Raw genomic sequence first — 14,469 nt, 5'->3', positions numbered from 1 at the left:
CAATTCCAACTTTAGTCCGTTTATGATAATCAAATGTCAATTGCCCAGGACCAGGGATAGAAAAGCACTACAATGTGTGCCTGAGGGGTAGGGGGCTCGAAATAAAAGGTTGGGTAATTTATATTTTTAATATAAGTGATTTAGAGCCTGAGGCTTTGATCCAATTAAGTAGAGAATCAAATTAGCTGAAGATCAAATGAAGATGGAATGAAGGGAAGTCTTGCCGGCTCCTGAGTTTTCCAAAGGCTGGCTGGAGTACAGTGATTCTCAGTGTTGGATGAGTGTTGGAATCACTTGTAGTGCTTTAAAAAATACTGATGCTTACATCCCCCACCCCCCGGGGTTTTGATTTAATTGGCCTGATTAGCAGTCTGGGTATCAGGAGTTTAAAAATCTCTCCAACTCATTCTAATACGCAGCCATGGTAGAAAATGACATAGTTCTCAATCCCCACTGAGCAGAGGGTCATCTGGGCTAATTTGAAAAGGTAGAATTCAGGGCGCTACCTAGATACCCTCTGAAGCAGTGGATTGGAGTAGGGTCTAGGAATCTGCATTCCTAACAAAAGTCCATGTGATTGTGATGTATGTGATTCCCACTTTACACAAAAATGGGTCTTACTGACATTAGTCTCTTCCACCCCTAGCTATCTTTAACTTGACTCTCAGAATATCTGTCTTAAACATGTATTCTTTTTTTTTAATTTTTATTGTTATTCAATTACAGTTGTATGCCTTTTCTCCCCATCCCTCCACCTCACCCCAGCTGAACCCACCTCCCTCCCCCACCTCCACCCTCCCCCTTGACTTTGTCCATATGTCCTTTATAGTAGTTCCTGTAATCCCCTCTTCCCACTGTCCCCTCCCCACTCCCCCCTGGCTATGGTTAGATTGTTCTTAACTTCAATGTCTCTGGTTATATTTTGTTAAACATGTACTCTTTCTCAATTAAAAACATTCCCTGACTGCCCATTGTCTTCAAAATACCATCTTTAGAGTGGCTTTGAAGGCCTTCCCCTCTCCAGCTTTCATATGTCTTCTTGACCTTCTCAGTCATTCCACTCCGACCCCTCTTACCTGCATGTCGGATCCTTTTCTTGCTCTCTTCTGCTCTCTTCTTCCAGAGCCTTCGCTTATGTAGTTACCTCTGCCTTCCGATGCCTTTCCTACTTCGGCTCATCTAAATCCTGCTCACCAGCAGCCAGAATGCCATGACTTCCATGAAACTGTGATCTTTCCAAATTGGGATAATTCATGCTTTTCTGTATGTGCTTACTACAACTGATATGCACCTTTCTCTTATTTTGTTTGGTTTGGTTGGACTTGACCTGCGGAAAGCTAAGTTCATCAGACCCCTCTGTGCATAGCACATTATCCTCACTGGTCAATGCCAGGCTTCTCTACTGCATTTGAACAGCATCCATAAATATGTGTATATCCTTGTAAAACAAGTTATTTTTATGTATGTAGATGCTTTTAAATTACACAAATGGCTTTGTGCTATAAACCTTACTCTTTCTTTTAGCACCCCAGATTTTTATGATCTATCCACATTCCTGAAATTAAATCAAATTTATTATTTCTACTTGCCACATAATATTCCTCAGGAAACATTCACCACCTTATTTACTTGTCTGTTCCCGTCAAAACTGATGCCAGTTTGTGCCCAACTCTATTGTCGCAAGGGGAATGCCATGAACATTCTCGGAGGTAGCCCCTAATGGATCTGTGTGAGAATTTTTCTGAACTTCCAACTAAAGAGTGGATGACCTAGTCACAGCATATATGCTCTCTTAGTTTCCCCAGATACTACTGGAATGTCCTCTAGTTGCACCTCTCTTCTGGACTCAGCAACTCACCTTTTATAATGTGCTTATTCTATGTCCCCGTCAATCATTCTGGCAAGGAAGGGCACTGTTTATGAACTCAATACCTTAGAGGAAAAAGTAGATCAAGATCTTGATGCTGTTTCTACACCAAGTCTTTGAGATATTCTTATTTCTGCTAAAACAATAATTACAAAAACTATACACTTACTAAATGATATTTTATAAGCAAAAAGCAGTCATTCATATTTTCATGAGTAGGAACAAGATATCCAAAGATGTAATGTGTCCCAAGAAAAAGTGGTCTAGAAAACATGGTGACTACAGCTTGAGTGGATCAATTTTATGACCTTGAATAACTCAAGGTCACTCAATCTGAGGTTTTTTTCAATTGAAAAACAATCTTCAAGAGTCAGTCTTTAAAATTGGTTTTTACTTTTAAATTATATTTTATTGATTATGCTATTACAGTTGTCCCAATTTTTCCCCATTGCTCCCCTCCACCCAACACCCCCTACTCAGGCAATCACCTACTCATGCATATAAGTTCTTTGGCTACTCCATTTCCTACACTGTACTTTACATCCCCATGGCTATTCTGTAACTACCTGTTTGGGTTTCTTAATCTCCTCACCTTGTCACCCTTTCTCCCATACCTGCCTCCCATCCAGCAACCATCAAAACCCTCTCTGTATCCATGATTCTGTCTCTGTTCTTTTTGTCTCCTTAGTCTGGTTTTTAGATTCAATTGTTGGCAGGTATGTATTTATTGCCATTTTATTGTCCATAGTTTTGATCTTCTTCTTTTTCTTAAATAAGTCCCTTGAACATTTCATATAATAATGGTTTGGTGATGATGAACTCCTTTAGTTGTTTCTTGTCTGGGAAGCTCTTTATGTGCTCTTCAATTGTAAACGATACCATTGCTGGGTAGAACAATCTTGGCTGTAGGTCCCTGCTTTCCATGACTTTGAATATTTCTTGCCAATCCCCTCTAGCCTGCAAAGTTTCTTTTGAGAAATCAGCTGACAGTCTTATGGGAACTCCCCTGAAAGTAGCTAATCTTTCTCTCACTGCTTTTAAGAGTCTCTCTTTATCTTTAACTTCTGGCATTTTAATTATGATGTGTCTTGGTGTGGGCCTTTTGCATCCATCTTATTTGGTACTCTCTGTGCTTCCTCAACTTGAATGTCTATACCCTTCACTAAATTAAGGAACTTTTCTTTCATTATTTTTTCAAATTAATTTCCAATTTCTTGCTCTTTTTCTTCTCCTTGGGAAAAGAATCTCTATGATGAGAATGTTGGACCTGTTGAAATTGTCCCAGAAGATGCTTAAGCTATCCTCATTTTTTTGGATCCTTTTTTCTTCTTGTTCTGATTGGTTGTTTTTTGCTTCCTTATGTTCCAAATCATTGATTTAATTCTCAGCTTCATCCATTCTATCGTGTTTCCCTGTAGATGGTTCTTTATTGCAATTAGTGTACCCTCCATTTCTGACTGGGTCTTTTTTATGCTGCTGAGGTCCTCACTAAGTTCCTTGAGCATCCTTATAACCAGTGTTTTGAACTCTGCATCTGATAGATTGCTTATCTCCATTTCCTTTGGTCTTTTTCTGGAGTTTTGATCTGTTCTTTTATTTGGCCCATGTTTCTCAGTCTCCTCATTTTGGCAGCCTCCCTCTATTTGTTTCTATGTATTAGGTAGAGCTGCTTTGACTCCATGCCTTGGTAGTGTGGCCTAATGTAGTAGGTGTCCTGTAGAGTCCAGTGGCACAGCCTCCCCTATCACCCAAGCTCAGTACTCGAAGTGCACCCTCTGTGTGGACTGAGTACACCCTCCTCTTATAGTTAAGCTTTGGTAGCTGTTGGCAGGTTAATGGGAGGGATTTACCCTGGCCAGTCAGCTGCAAGGACTGGCTATGATCACTGACTACCAACCTCCACCCTCTGTGGAGGATCAGTTGTGCAGGAGGAGGGTGGTGGTGTTCTAACATGGTCTGTAGTTGTCCCCTGGGTGCACAGATTCTGCAGTTTCCCGGCTGGTGCAGGCCAAGGTCAGCCCATACCTGTGTTTTGCCCTGGGCCACCTTGCCTGAGCTATAAAGCAAGCTGAGATGCATGCTACTTGTGCTGGGCTTGGAGATTCCCAGGTAAAGCCAAGCTGTGAATCTAGGCTCACTGCTACTAGTGACATGCTTGGGGCCACTTAGCAAGAGTTACAGGGGTTGGAGGCTCACTGAAGTTGGCTGTTGCTTGTTTGAGAGGATTTAAGAAGTTGTGAAGCATGAGCCAAGATCCACCATTTAAATGAAAAACCTTTGTTAACAGTTTGGGTGGACCTGTAATTTGGGTGGACCAGAATCTCAGGAGATCTCCAGGGTGGGGCAAACTGTGTTAGCCAGGTTGATGGAGTCTCAGATATGGCACCTGCCAGCTGGCTCTGTGGCTCTGTGGGATGAGGGTTCAGAAAGGGGACAATGGCCTCTCTGTATGGGAGAAAGCTGTCTCCCAGCTCTTGTCTTGATGCCATACCCTTCACTTCCTCCCTATACCACTGGTATAGAAGTGAACAGCCTTTGAAGCCTCAATAGAACAGCTTTGAAGCTACTACCCCAGTGCTGGGGCTCAGAGGGAGTGAGTATAAGTATGTGTGTGGTATCTTTAAGAGGAACTACTTGGGACTGCAGAAGTTTCTTCTACTGACTCAGTCCCTAATGGTTTTTGCAGCCAGAAGTTGTGGGGACTTATCTTCTTGGCACTGGTATCCTGGACTGTTGGTCCTGGTGTGGGGCTGGAACTCTTCATTCCTGAGATATCCCTCCAAATTTTTATCTACGACCAGTGGGGGTGGGACCAGCCCATTCTGGTCACTGCCCCTCCTACCAGTCTGGATGTATGTGGTTTCTTTAATTTCATAGTTGTCAACTTGATTTCTGATGGGAAAAATGTCAATTTATAAGTATAAAATTTTAGAAATGGGGAAATATGTTGCTGTGGGAATTACTGTCACAGGGTAAGTTCCTTGAGAATAGCATGGGAAATTATCATGTATAGGTAATACTTTTTGAGAACTGTAATGTACCCAGTACTGTACTAAACAATGCTTAAACATTATCTTATTTAATCTTCATTAATTGTATAAAGTAGATATTATTTTTATCATCCTTTTTAAAAGATAAAAACCCTTAGACTTTATTTAAGTAATTTGACCAAAGTCATACAATTACTAAATAACAAAGCTAAGATTTGAATATCAGTTTTTGGTTTTGTTTTGTTTTTTAATTCCAGATTTTTAGATCATAACTATTACAGAAAAAGTACAGGCTTGGAATTAGGCAGACTAGGTTCAAATTCTTGCTTTGTCCATAGCTTACTAGTTATGTGATGCTGGGTAAATTATTTAACTTTTCTGAGCCTCACTTTTGTCATCTGTAAGTTGGGTCCAGGTATCAACTTCACTCATTTGTATAGAGAGAGATGGAGGGAGCCCCCCAAAACAGTTATCTTGAGAAGCCAGATTCATCCCTTGACTATTTTACAGTTTTCCCATAGACTGCCCTGGCTGCTGCCCTTTCCAAGCATAGTTAGTGACTACCTCCAGAGATGAAGAAACAAACATACCAGTGAGGAAGAAGCTCATTTTGCCTCCTTCACCAGGCCTCCTGTGAAAGTACTGGGGAGTATAATGGGTTCACACAGCTATGAACCAATGCCAACTCTCCAAGGGAACTGCTGGAGAGGAAATTAATTAACCCCTGTCACAACTTCCTAGTGAGAGCTAGGTATCAAGCTGTCAGTCCTCCTGGACTCCTGGATCAGCCCCTCTCTGTGACTCTTAGACACTGACCCATCTCCCCTCCCCTCTCAGCTGCCCTTGGACTGAGAATGCTGTTTCGAGCAGGTAAGATGGGCCTTCCTTTCCAGAGGCAGAACTGGGCAGTCACTAACCCTTGTTTCTAGGTTTGGAAACTCCAGAGAAATTTCTTCCGAGAGTCTCAGAATCAGTTCCCCATAGCTAAAAGAATGTGATTTGCAGAGATCTTGAGAAAGTAGCTTTAGCTGTGGACACTAAGGAAACTCTTCAGCATTTGGGATTCTCTGGCACCGAGACCACTGTTAGCTCTCCAGAGGGAGGCTGATGCCATATGAAATTCAAAGCTGCTGAGAGTTCCACTTTTAATGAGACCTTTCAAAGGGGAATATCTCAAATGGTTCATAAGAATCATAATGTCAGGTGGATTTCATGGTCTAGACAGATCTGACGTGGGCCTGACAGATCTGACATGGGCCCTCCCTTTTTCCCCCATAAACCAACAGTGATAAAAAAACTAAAGTTCTTCTCGGAAGGGATTGATTTATTAACAGAAGCTACTGTTTTTCTGCATTCATGGCCCAAGGGACTTTCTCTGCATGGTTATGATGACTGGCTTTCACCACCAAGCCTCCAGAGCTTCTAGTAGTCAGTTTATCAACACAGCATGACAAGTTCATTGTTGTTCTCCTGAAGCTTTGGTTCTAAAGAACTGCTTGGGGTTTTAGGTTAGGAAGATGTCTTTGGGAGAGCAGTATTGTATGGAGTAGTAAATCTTCTTGAAGAATGGTGGATCTTTTGAAATTGAGATAGATCTAAGTTGCTTGTCACCCTCACCCCATCCAAGGAAGTATGTTACTTTCTAGAGCTTCCTAAGAGCCAATCAGCTGGAAGTAAAACCAATTTCTGGCAGTCCAGGATGGTGGGAGTTTAGTTTGAGTAACCTAGACTTTACCTGTGCCCCAGCTTGTGTAAACAAAGGGATTCACAATCATATGAATAACTCAGATTTCCTACTTGTGCTAGTTTTCCAATTGCTCCTGTAACAAATTACCACAAGTTTTGGAGCCTTAAAACAACATACATTTATTCGCTTACAGTTTTGTAGGATAGCGGTCTGACAGTTCTCACTGGGCTAAAATCAAGGTGCCAGCAGGTCTGGTTTCTTCAGGAAGCTCTCGGGGAGAATCTGTTTCCTTACTTTAATTACTAGAGTCTTTCCTCATTCATCAGCTCATGGCTCCTATTACATTCCAGCTACTGCTTCTGTTGTCATTTCTGTTATTCTTCTGACTCTAATTCTTCCTGCGTCCTTTTTATAAGGACTGTTGTGATACCATCAAACCCAGATGGATACTGCAAGATAGTCTCCCTATCTCAAGATCCTTAGTAGTATTCATAGTCCCTTTTGCTATATAAGGAAGGTAACATTCACAGATTCTGGGAATTAGGATGTGGACTTATCAGGGGGGCAGTCATAATTCTGCCTACTGTACTATCACTATCTTGCTCCCATTTGCTTCTGCGGGACCAATGACTCATGCAGTTACTCCTAAAGTGTTATTTGGAGTTCCTAAAAAGTGTCCCCACCCATGCTCTGGCTGGGTGGCTCCACTGAAGTGTGGTCCCATACACCAAAATGTTATGGGTTCAATCCTTGATTGGAGAGTGTACAGGAGGAAAACAATTGATGTTTCTCTCTCTCCCTTTCTCTCTCTCCCTCTCTCCCTTTCTCTATCTCTCTCTCTCTCTCTCTCCCTTTCTCTCTCTCTCTCTCTCTCTCTCTCTCTCCCTTTCTCTCTCTCTCTCTCTCTCCCTTTCTCTCTCTCTCTCTCTCTCTCTCTCTCTCTCTCTCTCTCCCTTTCTCTCTCTAAAATCAATAAATATACCCTTGGGTGAAGATTAAGTTGAATTTTTAAAAAAAGTATCCCCACCCCATTGCGGGTGCTCACAACAGATTCTCCCTTGTTAAGGTCTGCTGAGGAAGCTTCACCATGGCACCCAAGATGAGAACTCCAAGGCTTGAACCTGTAATGTGGACTTCCAAGACTCCCAGGGGATACGTGATCCAGCAGTGCTGGATCCCTCAGGAGAGATGTGGAACATGTTCCTCTCTCTGGCTATGGGCTGTCATGTGGGCCCCACAAAACATTGTGACTGAAATTCTATAAGGACTCTCTCAAAAACAGCTTCTGGCAGTAACTCTCTCTTGGCAGGGATACTAAACCAATCTGAGAGCCCGGGTGTGGTTCAGGTACAGGTCCGATGCCAAACTCAGCCCCTAGGTTGTGCCAGGTACCACAGTAGTTACTGGGATTCAGAGATGACAATTTCACATCCTGAGACCCTTCACAAGTCCACTCATTCGGGAAACCTCACACTTTCATGAGCATAGGAATCACCTGGGGATCTTGTCAAAATGACAATTCTGCACTTTTAACACATCAGGTGGCAAGATACTAGTGGAGACTGACCATAAATTGGTAATTAATTATGATGTGGTCTGATAAGCACTTTACCAGCAAATCCACAAGTGTTGTGAGTACAGAGTAATTCACCTACCCAAGGCTGGGGAAAGGGAAAGGAAGAGGAAATGACAAGTGTGAATGGAAGATTTCTGGACAAAGAATTGGGGGAAAGGGAATAGAACATATAAAGGGAGGAGATGGGAGAGTTCTAGAACTGTGAGTACCACCAAATGACGACAGCAAAGAGCCTGAGGATGGGAGAGTGGCCTGAGATGAGGCTAAGAAGTTTGGACTTCATCAAGTAAGCGAAGGAAAGTTGTGGGGTTTTTTTGTTTGTTTTTAAGCTAAGGGAAAGGAGAAAATGGAGGCAGAGAATTACCTCTGTTGCTACCCATTCTGGGAAATGTCTATCTTGATTTGGTTGGCAAATTATAGGGCAATTAAATAAATAACAGGAAACTTTGCTTTTGAAAAACAGACCTTATTTAGAACCTGTAGGCATATCAGGGCAATGCCATGTCTGAGGTTGGCCAAGTTCAACTGCATTGCAGCAGGGCAGCAAGGGCTGAACCAGGTTCGACACCAATGGAAATAAGCCTGGGTGCGTAGATGATATGTGGAGGGGGGAGAAGAGGACCTGCTCTGCTGCTTGGTGAGGAACACTGTCCCAAGTTTTTCCTTTTACATTGCTTTTCCTCATGTCTTTTTATCTTAGCCTAAATAGTCTAGTCAGCATATCACCTTTAAAAAAAATATTCATTGATTTGAGAGAGAGAGGAAGGGGGAGAGAGAGAGAGATTGGTTTATTGTTCTACAACATATTTATGCATTCATTGGTTTATACTTGTATGTGACCTGACTGGGGAATCAGACCCACAACCTTGGCATATCTGAACAATGCTCTAACCAACTCAGCTACCTGGCCAGGGCCTAGCATATCACCTTTTAAAATGTGCCAGCTTTGGAGAGTGTGCATGGGGCCAGGGCTCAGAACTCAATCCCCATGCCCCAACCCCTTTCCTCCCAATGATCAGCATGAAAGTATAGAAATGTAGGTCCTAAAAGAAAATTACAACCTGGAGGGCAAAGATCCCCACAGTGGATAAAAATGCCTCTCACTGATAAAATACCTATGTGCCAGGTTTTCCACTAGGAGTTTAAAACATAACACCACATTTAATCCTTTATGATCTGGTGAGATGGGCATTATTATTCCTTTTTTTTTTCCAGATAAGAAAACTATGACTCAGAGATATAATTAAACTTTCTACGGTCATGTGGTTGGAAATGGCAGCAATAGGACTTGAACTCAGGACTGCCTACCCCAAAGCCAATTCTAGAAAACCACTAGGATCAATAGCAAAGGTTTGTTGTAGTTCAGGTACATAGTTGGTAAAGGGTGGGTTCAACATGAAGAAGCAGTGAGGTGGTCCAGGCAAGTGCTTGAGAATCTTAGAATGGCAATACATGCTACCCTTGTTACTCTAGGCAGGGAGATGGTGAGGAGTCAGTGCCTGGCAGGTCAGTTATTCAGCTAGCAGGACCCCAGTTATAATCCTCTTCTTAGCATGGTTAGAAGGCAGAGGCAGTACAGAGATGATGCTGGTAGCCAGGAATAAGCAAGTAAACAACAGTGACAAAGATCAATGGCCTGGGGCAGAATCCAATTACCTGAATAGGATACTAGTTATAGAGTTAGGTCTCAGGAATAAGGCAGAAGACAATTTTTGAAAACTGGACAAGTAGTCAGAGGCAGATAAACAAGAAGTATCTTAATTAACCATTGGATGAAAAACCCAGGAGGACAGGGACAGGTGTTATTCCAATCACAATCACAAGGTATACCTAGGGCCTAGCATAGAGCTGACACTGAGTATATATCAGATGACTAAGGACATGAGTGTGGGAGTGTCTGCTTTTCCAATTACACTTCATGTTTCCATCAAGTCTATTTTTTTGTCCCTGACTGGAAACCAGTCTCTCCCAACTTTAGAGTGCTTAAGAATCATCTTTTTGTCTAATGAACAAACTGAACTAACAAGGAAAATGGGGCCAGACTCATAGATGGAGAGCAGGATGACAGTTGATGGGGGAGGGCAGAGGAGAGATTGAGTAAAAAGGGAAAAGGACTCATGGACATGAACAACAGTGTGGTGATTGCTGGGGGAAAGGGGGTATAAGGGGACTAAAAAGTAATGGAAAAATATAATAAAGATTAAATTTAAAAATAATCACTTGGTTTAAAATGCAAATTTTAGGGATGTCTGGTCAAGATGGCAGCATAGGCAGACATAGCTTGCCTCTTTGCACACCACATCAAAATTACAAATAAAATATAGAAAAACCATCAGTTAGAACCATCAGAAGCCAAGTTGAATGGAAGTCTGATAACTATGGAATTAAAGAAACCACATCCATCCAACTGGTAGGAGGGGCACAGATGTAGAACAGGTTGGTCCCACACCCACGTTAGGTGGATAAAAATGCAGGAGGATATCTCAGAAGTGAGGAGTCCCAGGCTCACATCAGGCTCCACAGCACAGGGTTCCAGTGCCAGGGAGATAAGAACCCATAACTTCTGGCTGCAAAATCCAGTGGGGTTTGAGTCAGTGTAAGAAACTCCCGGAGTCCCAAGCAGTTTCTCTTACAGAACCAGCATATGGAATCACCTACTCAGACTCACTCCCTCTGAGCTCTAGTACCAGGGTAGCAGCTTGAAAGGCACCATTGTCATACTGGAGAAACTGAAGTGTCTGGCATCAAGGCAGAGGCCATTATCCTGTTTCTAAACTCTCCCCCACAAACTACAAAACAGGCTAGAAGGGATTGGCAAGAAATATTCAAAGTCATGGAAAGCAGGGACCTACAGCCAAGGTTGCTCTACCCAGCAATGCTATTATTTAGAATTGTAGGGCACATAAAGAGCTTCCCAGACAAGAAACAACTAAAGGAGTTCATCATCACCAAACCATTATTTTATGAAATGTTAAAGGGACTTATTTAAGAAAAAGAAGAAGATCAAAACTATGGACAATAAAATGGCAATAAATACATACTTGTCAACAATTGAATCTAAAAACCAAACTAAGGAAACAAAAAGAACAGACAGAATCATGGATACTCTCTGTATCCATATTTTTGATGTATCCATCTGGCAACCATGGTTTTGATGGTTGCCAGATGGGAGGGGTATATGGGGGTTATGGGTGAAGAGGTAAGGGGTTTAAGAAGTAAAAATAGGTAGTTACAGAATAGCCATGGGGATGTAAAGTACAGTATAGGAAATGGAGTGACCAAAGAACTTATATGCATGACCCATGGACATGAACAATGGTGGGGGGATATCCTGAGTGAATAGAGGATGCTGGGTGGAGAGGGGAAAAGGGGGAAAATTCAGGACAACTGTAATACCATAATAAATAAAATATAATTAAAAAATAAAATGAGCATTTTAAATGCAATTTGAAAATTGCAATTTCCATGACCCACTTTCAGTGGAATTGAGGACTTTTTAACAAATACATTAGAAAATTTTGATACACGTGATCCAAGACTCACTTTTTTAAAACCATTGCTCTATAGCCTTCTGATCCTTATACCTGGGGCCACTTGACACTTTTCTCTCTCCCTCTAGCCTGTCTCTAACTCTCATGATCAATCTTGACCCTAAATATGATGTATTGCACATGTGCTTTCAATTCCAGAGGAAGCTTTGCACTCTCTGAAGCCACCTCCATCCTCTGTTCATCCAAGAGTTACCCACTCTTCAAAGCCCCGAGTAAATATACATCCTGCATGAGTCTGTTTCTGATAACATCATCTCTGGCGTGGGGACAATTCCATAAGATACTAAAGGTATTCCTTCAAAAAAAGAGCTTCTATTGCCAGTATATTTGGAAAAGTATAGTTATTCAAAGTTAAAGAGCTCCTTTTACTTCAGGCTTCTCAGAGCCTTAAATATTCTGGTGAACAATAGAATATTGTTCTCTTGTGCTTCTGTAGAGGATGGTTTGGGACATATTGCTCCCATCCATACTCATATTCTTAGTCTCTGAACTTCTCTCTTATATTTGTGATTCATAATACAAACAGGACACGTATTTGTATTACTGTTAATCTTTATTTTTTCCAGCTGTGCCAAATGCTCCCGAGATCAGGAATCAGGTGTTATACTTACCCTCTCTTCTCTCCACCTATCTTAGGGCTGATGCCTTAATAAGAACTCAATACAGGCTCAAATGCAAATAAAATTTCTTTTCCAAAAAATAAATAAATAGGTCACGAAAATGAGTCACAATATTAGGTTCAGTCCAACATTGTCTTCTCTGCCTCTTAAGGAAAACTTAGAACATTCCAATAAGTAGAAAGAAACAGAAATTTGTGGCTCAAAGATATCAATTGTTAAGATTTTGGTTATTTCTGTTGCTAATAACCCCCCTTTATACTTATGTACTGAAATAAATTTATTCCTTTTTATACCAAACTTCCTTGTGTGCCTACCGGGGCAGAGGACTTGGTGCTGCTAGAAGCACCTTGACCTGCACTGGCTTTGCCAGTTGGCACTAGTGCAGTTGCCATGTAGTCTCTTGGTCAGTCGGTGTCCCTCACAACCCCAGACTCTGCTCTGATATGTGCTCTTTCAAATGCCAAGAATTTTCTTGTCACGGCTCTCTCTAAAGACAATTTCTACTTGACATGAACATGTGCTGAAGCTGGTACAGGGGCCCATGACAGAAAGCTGCCAAGAAAAGCATGATTCTGAAGAAGAGTGTCAGTGTCAGGAAGGCTAGTGCCCAAAGTGAGCTGATGTCAGTTCAGGTCAAGGAAGAGTAATGGGAAGGAAAGAGCTCACAGTTAGGGGCACATTATATTATGTCATAAGAGAACTAAGAGGAAGTAATGCTCTTAAATTCTCACTTGTCTCTTCTTCTCTATTAAGGAAGATTATCTTCAAACCAGAGAGGAGAAGACCAAAATGGTTGAGAAGTTTGTGTTTCAGTGGATGTAGGAAAAGAAAAACAGATTAGTTGAGAGTAAAAATGATGGTGATAATTAATCCCAAATCTTTAAGGCTTTGATTATTAATCTCTCAGGAAACTTAAAACAACTTTGAATGTGATCATTAACCGGGCCAATATATCCATGGACTGACTCATGGAGAACTGGAGAGGGGCCGAAAGAGTTCTTTCTTTTCTCCCCCCCAAAGTTCTTTTAAACATTCTGCTCTGAGTATGAAAGGAGAAAGGATTTCTGAAACTGTCTTTGGCAAAAAATTGGGTGAATTTAAAATGTAAATGGTTTACCAGTACTTGGAAAATTAAGTGGAGCTCACCAGGAGTCAACATGGGTTTATTACAAACACATATTCTAAGTCAACTATTTCTTTTTAATATAATAAGATTCAAATAAATCTCATCCATATATTAATAGATAAGAACCAACATCTAGGTAGTGATTAATCTAGGTGACCTCAATTGATCCACGTATCTCCATAAGAAGTCTTTGAGTCAAATATTATTAATAAATTTGACCCTCATTTTACAGATTATCAGAGAAGTTAAATAATTTATACAATCTTCCTCACCTAGGAAACTGTGGAATTTAAAGAGATTTTCTAACTCCAACACCTCTACTTGTTTCTTATATCATACATCATACTCTTTATAGGTATTGTAAATCTTGATTTAGGCCAGAAAATGGCCAAATCTTTATTGACATCCTTATGGAAAGTATGGGGCATAATGGATTACTGTAAATGCATTGTGATTGGTTGACCAATGTAATCAATTAATATTGATTTATAAATTGATATCATCTTTGAAGGAATTGTGCAAATGTGTGTGTCAAGCTCTCTTCTTTGTTCAGTTTTGCTCAATAATTTTAATCAATAGATGAAAACATGAACAACGTGTATACCAAGTAATATTAGCACACTCTACAACTTAGAATTTACCAAAATGTTACTTTCTTCTTTTTCTATATTTGAGTTCAACTTTGCTCTAAAGTCCTAGAACTCACAATCCATTCTAACCCATTTTATTATGCTGATTTTTTACTATCACTATGTCTTGTTATCTAAGTCTTAATTCATTCACTTTGAGATAAAGCACAGTATTTCAGGACTTTTCCACCTTCACTCTCCCCCGTCCTTTTTTCCAGAAGACATCTGTGCACAGAGGGAAGCTCTTAGAAATAATATCATGGCCACAGGAGGAGGCCCCTCTGGCCTCTGTGTCCTTGACCAGTCTCTAGTTTTGATGAAGTGGGTTCACTTGACATCTGGGCATAGACCAATATATGCTGATGTCTGAAAATCCTACCACAGTCTTCAGTTGTGATGGCATCATATTGCGGGTCTCGTGTC

The sequence above is a fragment of the Desmodus rotundus genome, chromosome 1, assembly GCF_022682495.2.
Source record: "Desmodus rotundus isolate HL8 chromosome 1, HLdesRot8A.1, whole genome shotgun sequence".
NCBI classification, from domain to species: Eukaryota; Metazoa; Chordata; class Mammalia; order Chiroptera; family Phyllostomidae; genus Desmodus; species Desmodus rotundus.
This window is presented reverse-complemented; position numbering follows the sequence as displayed.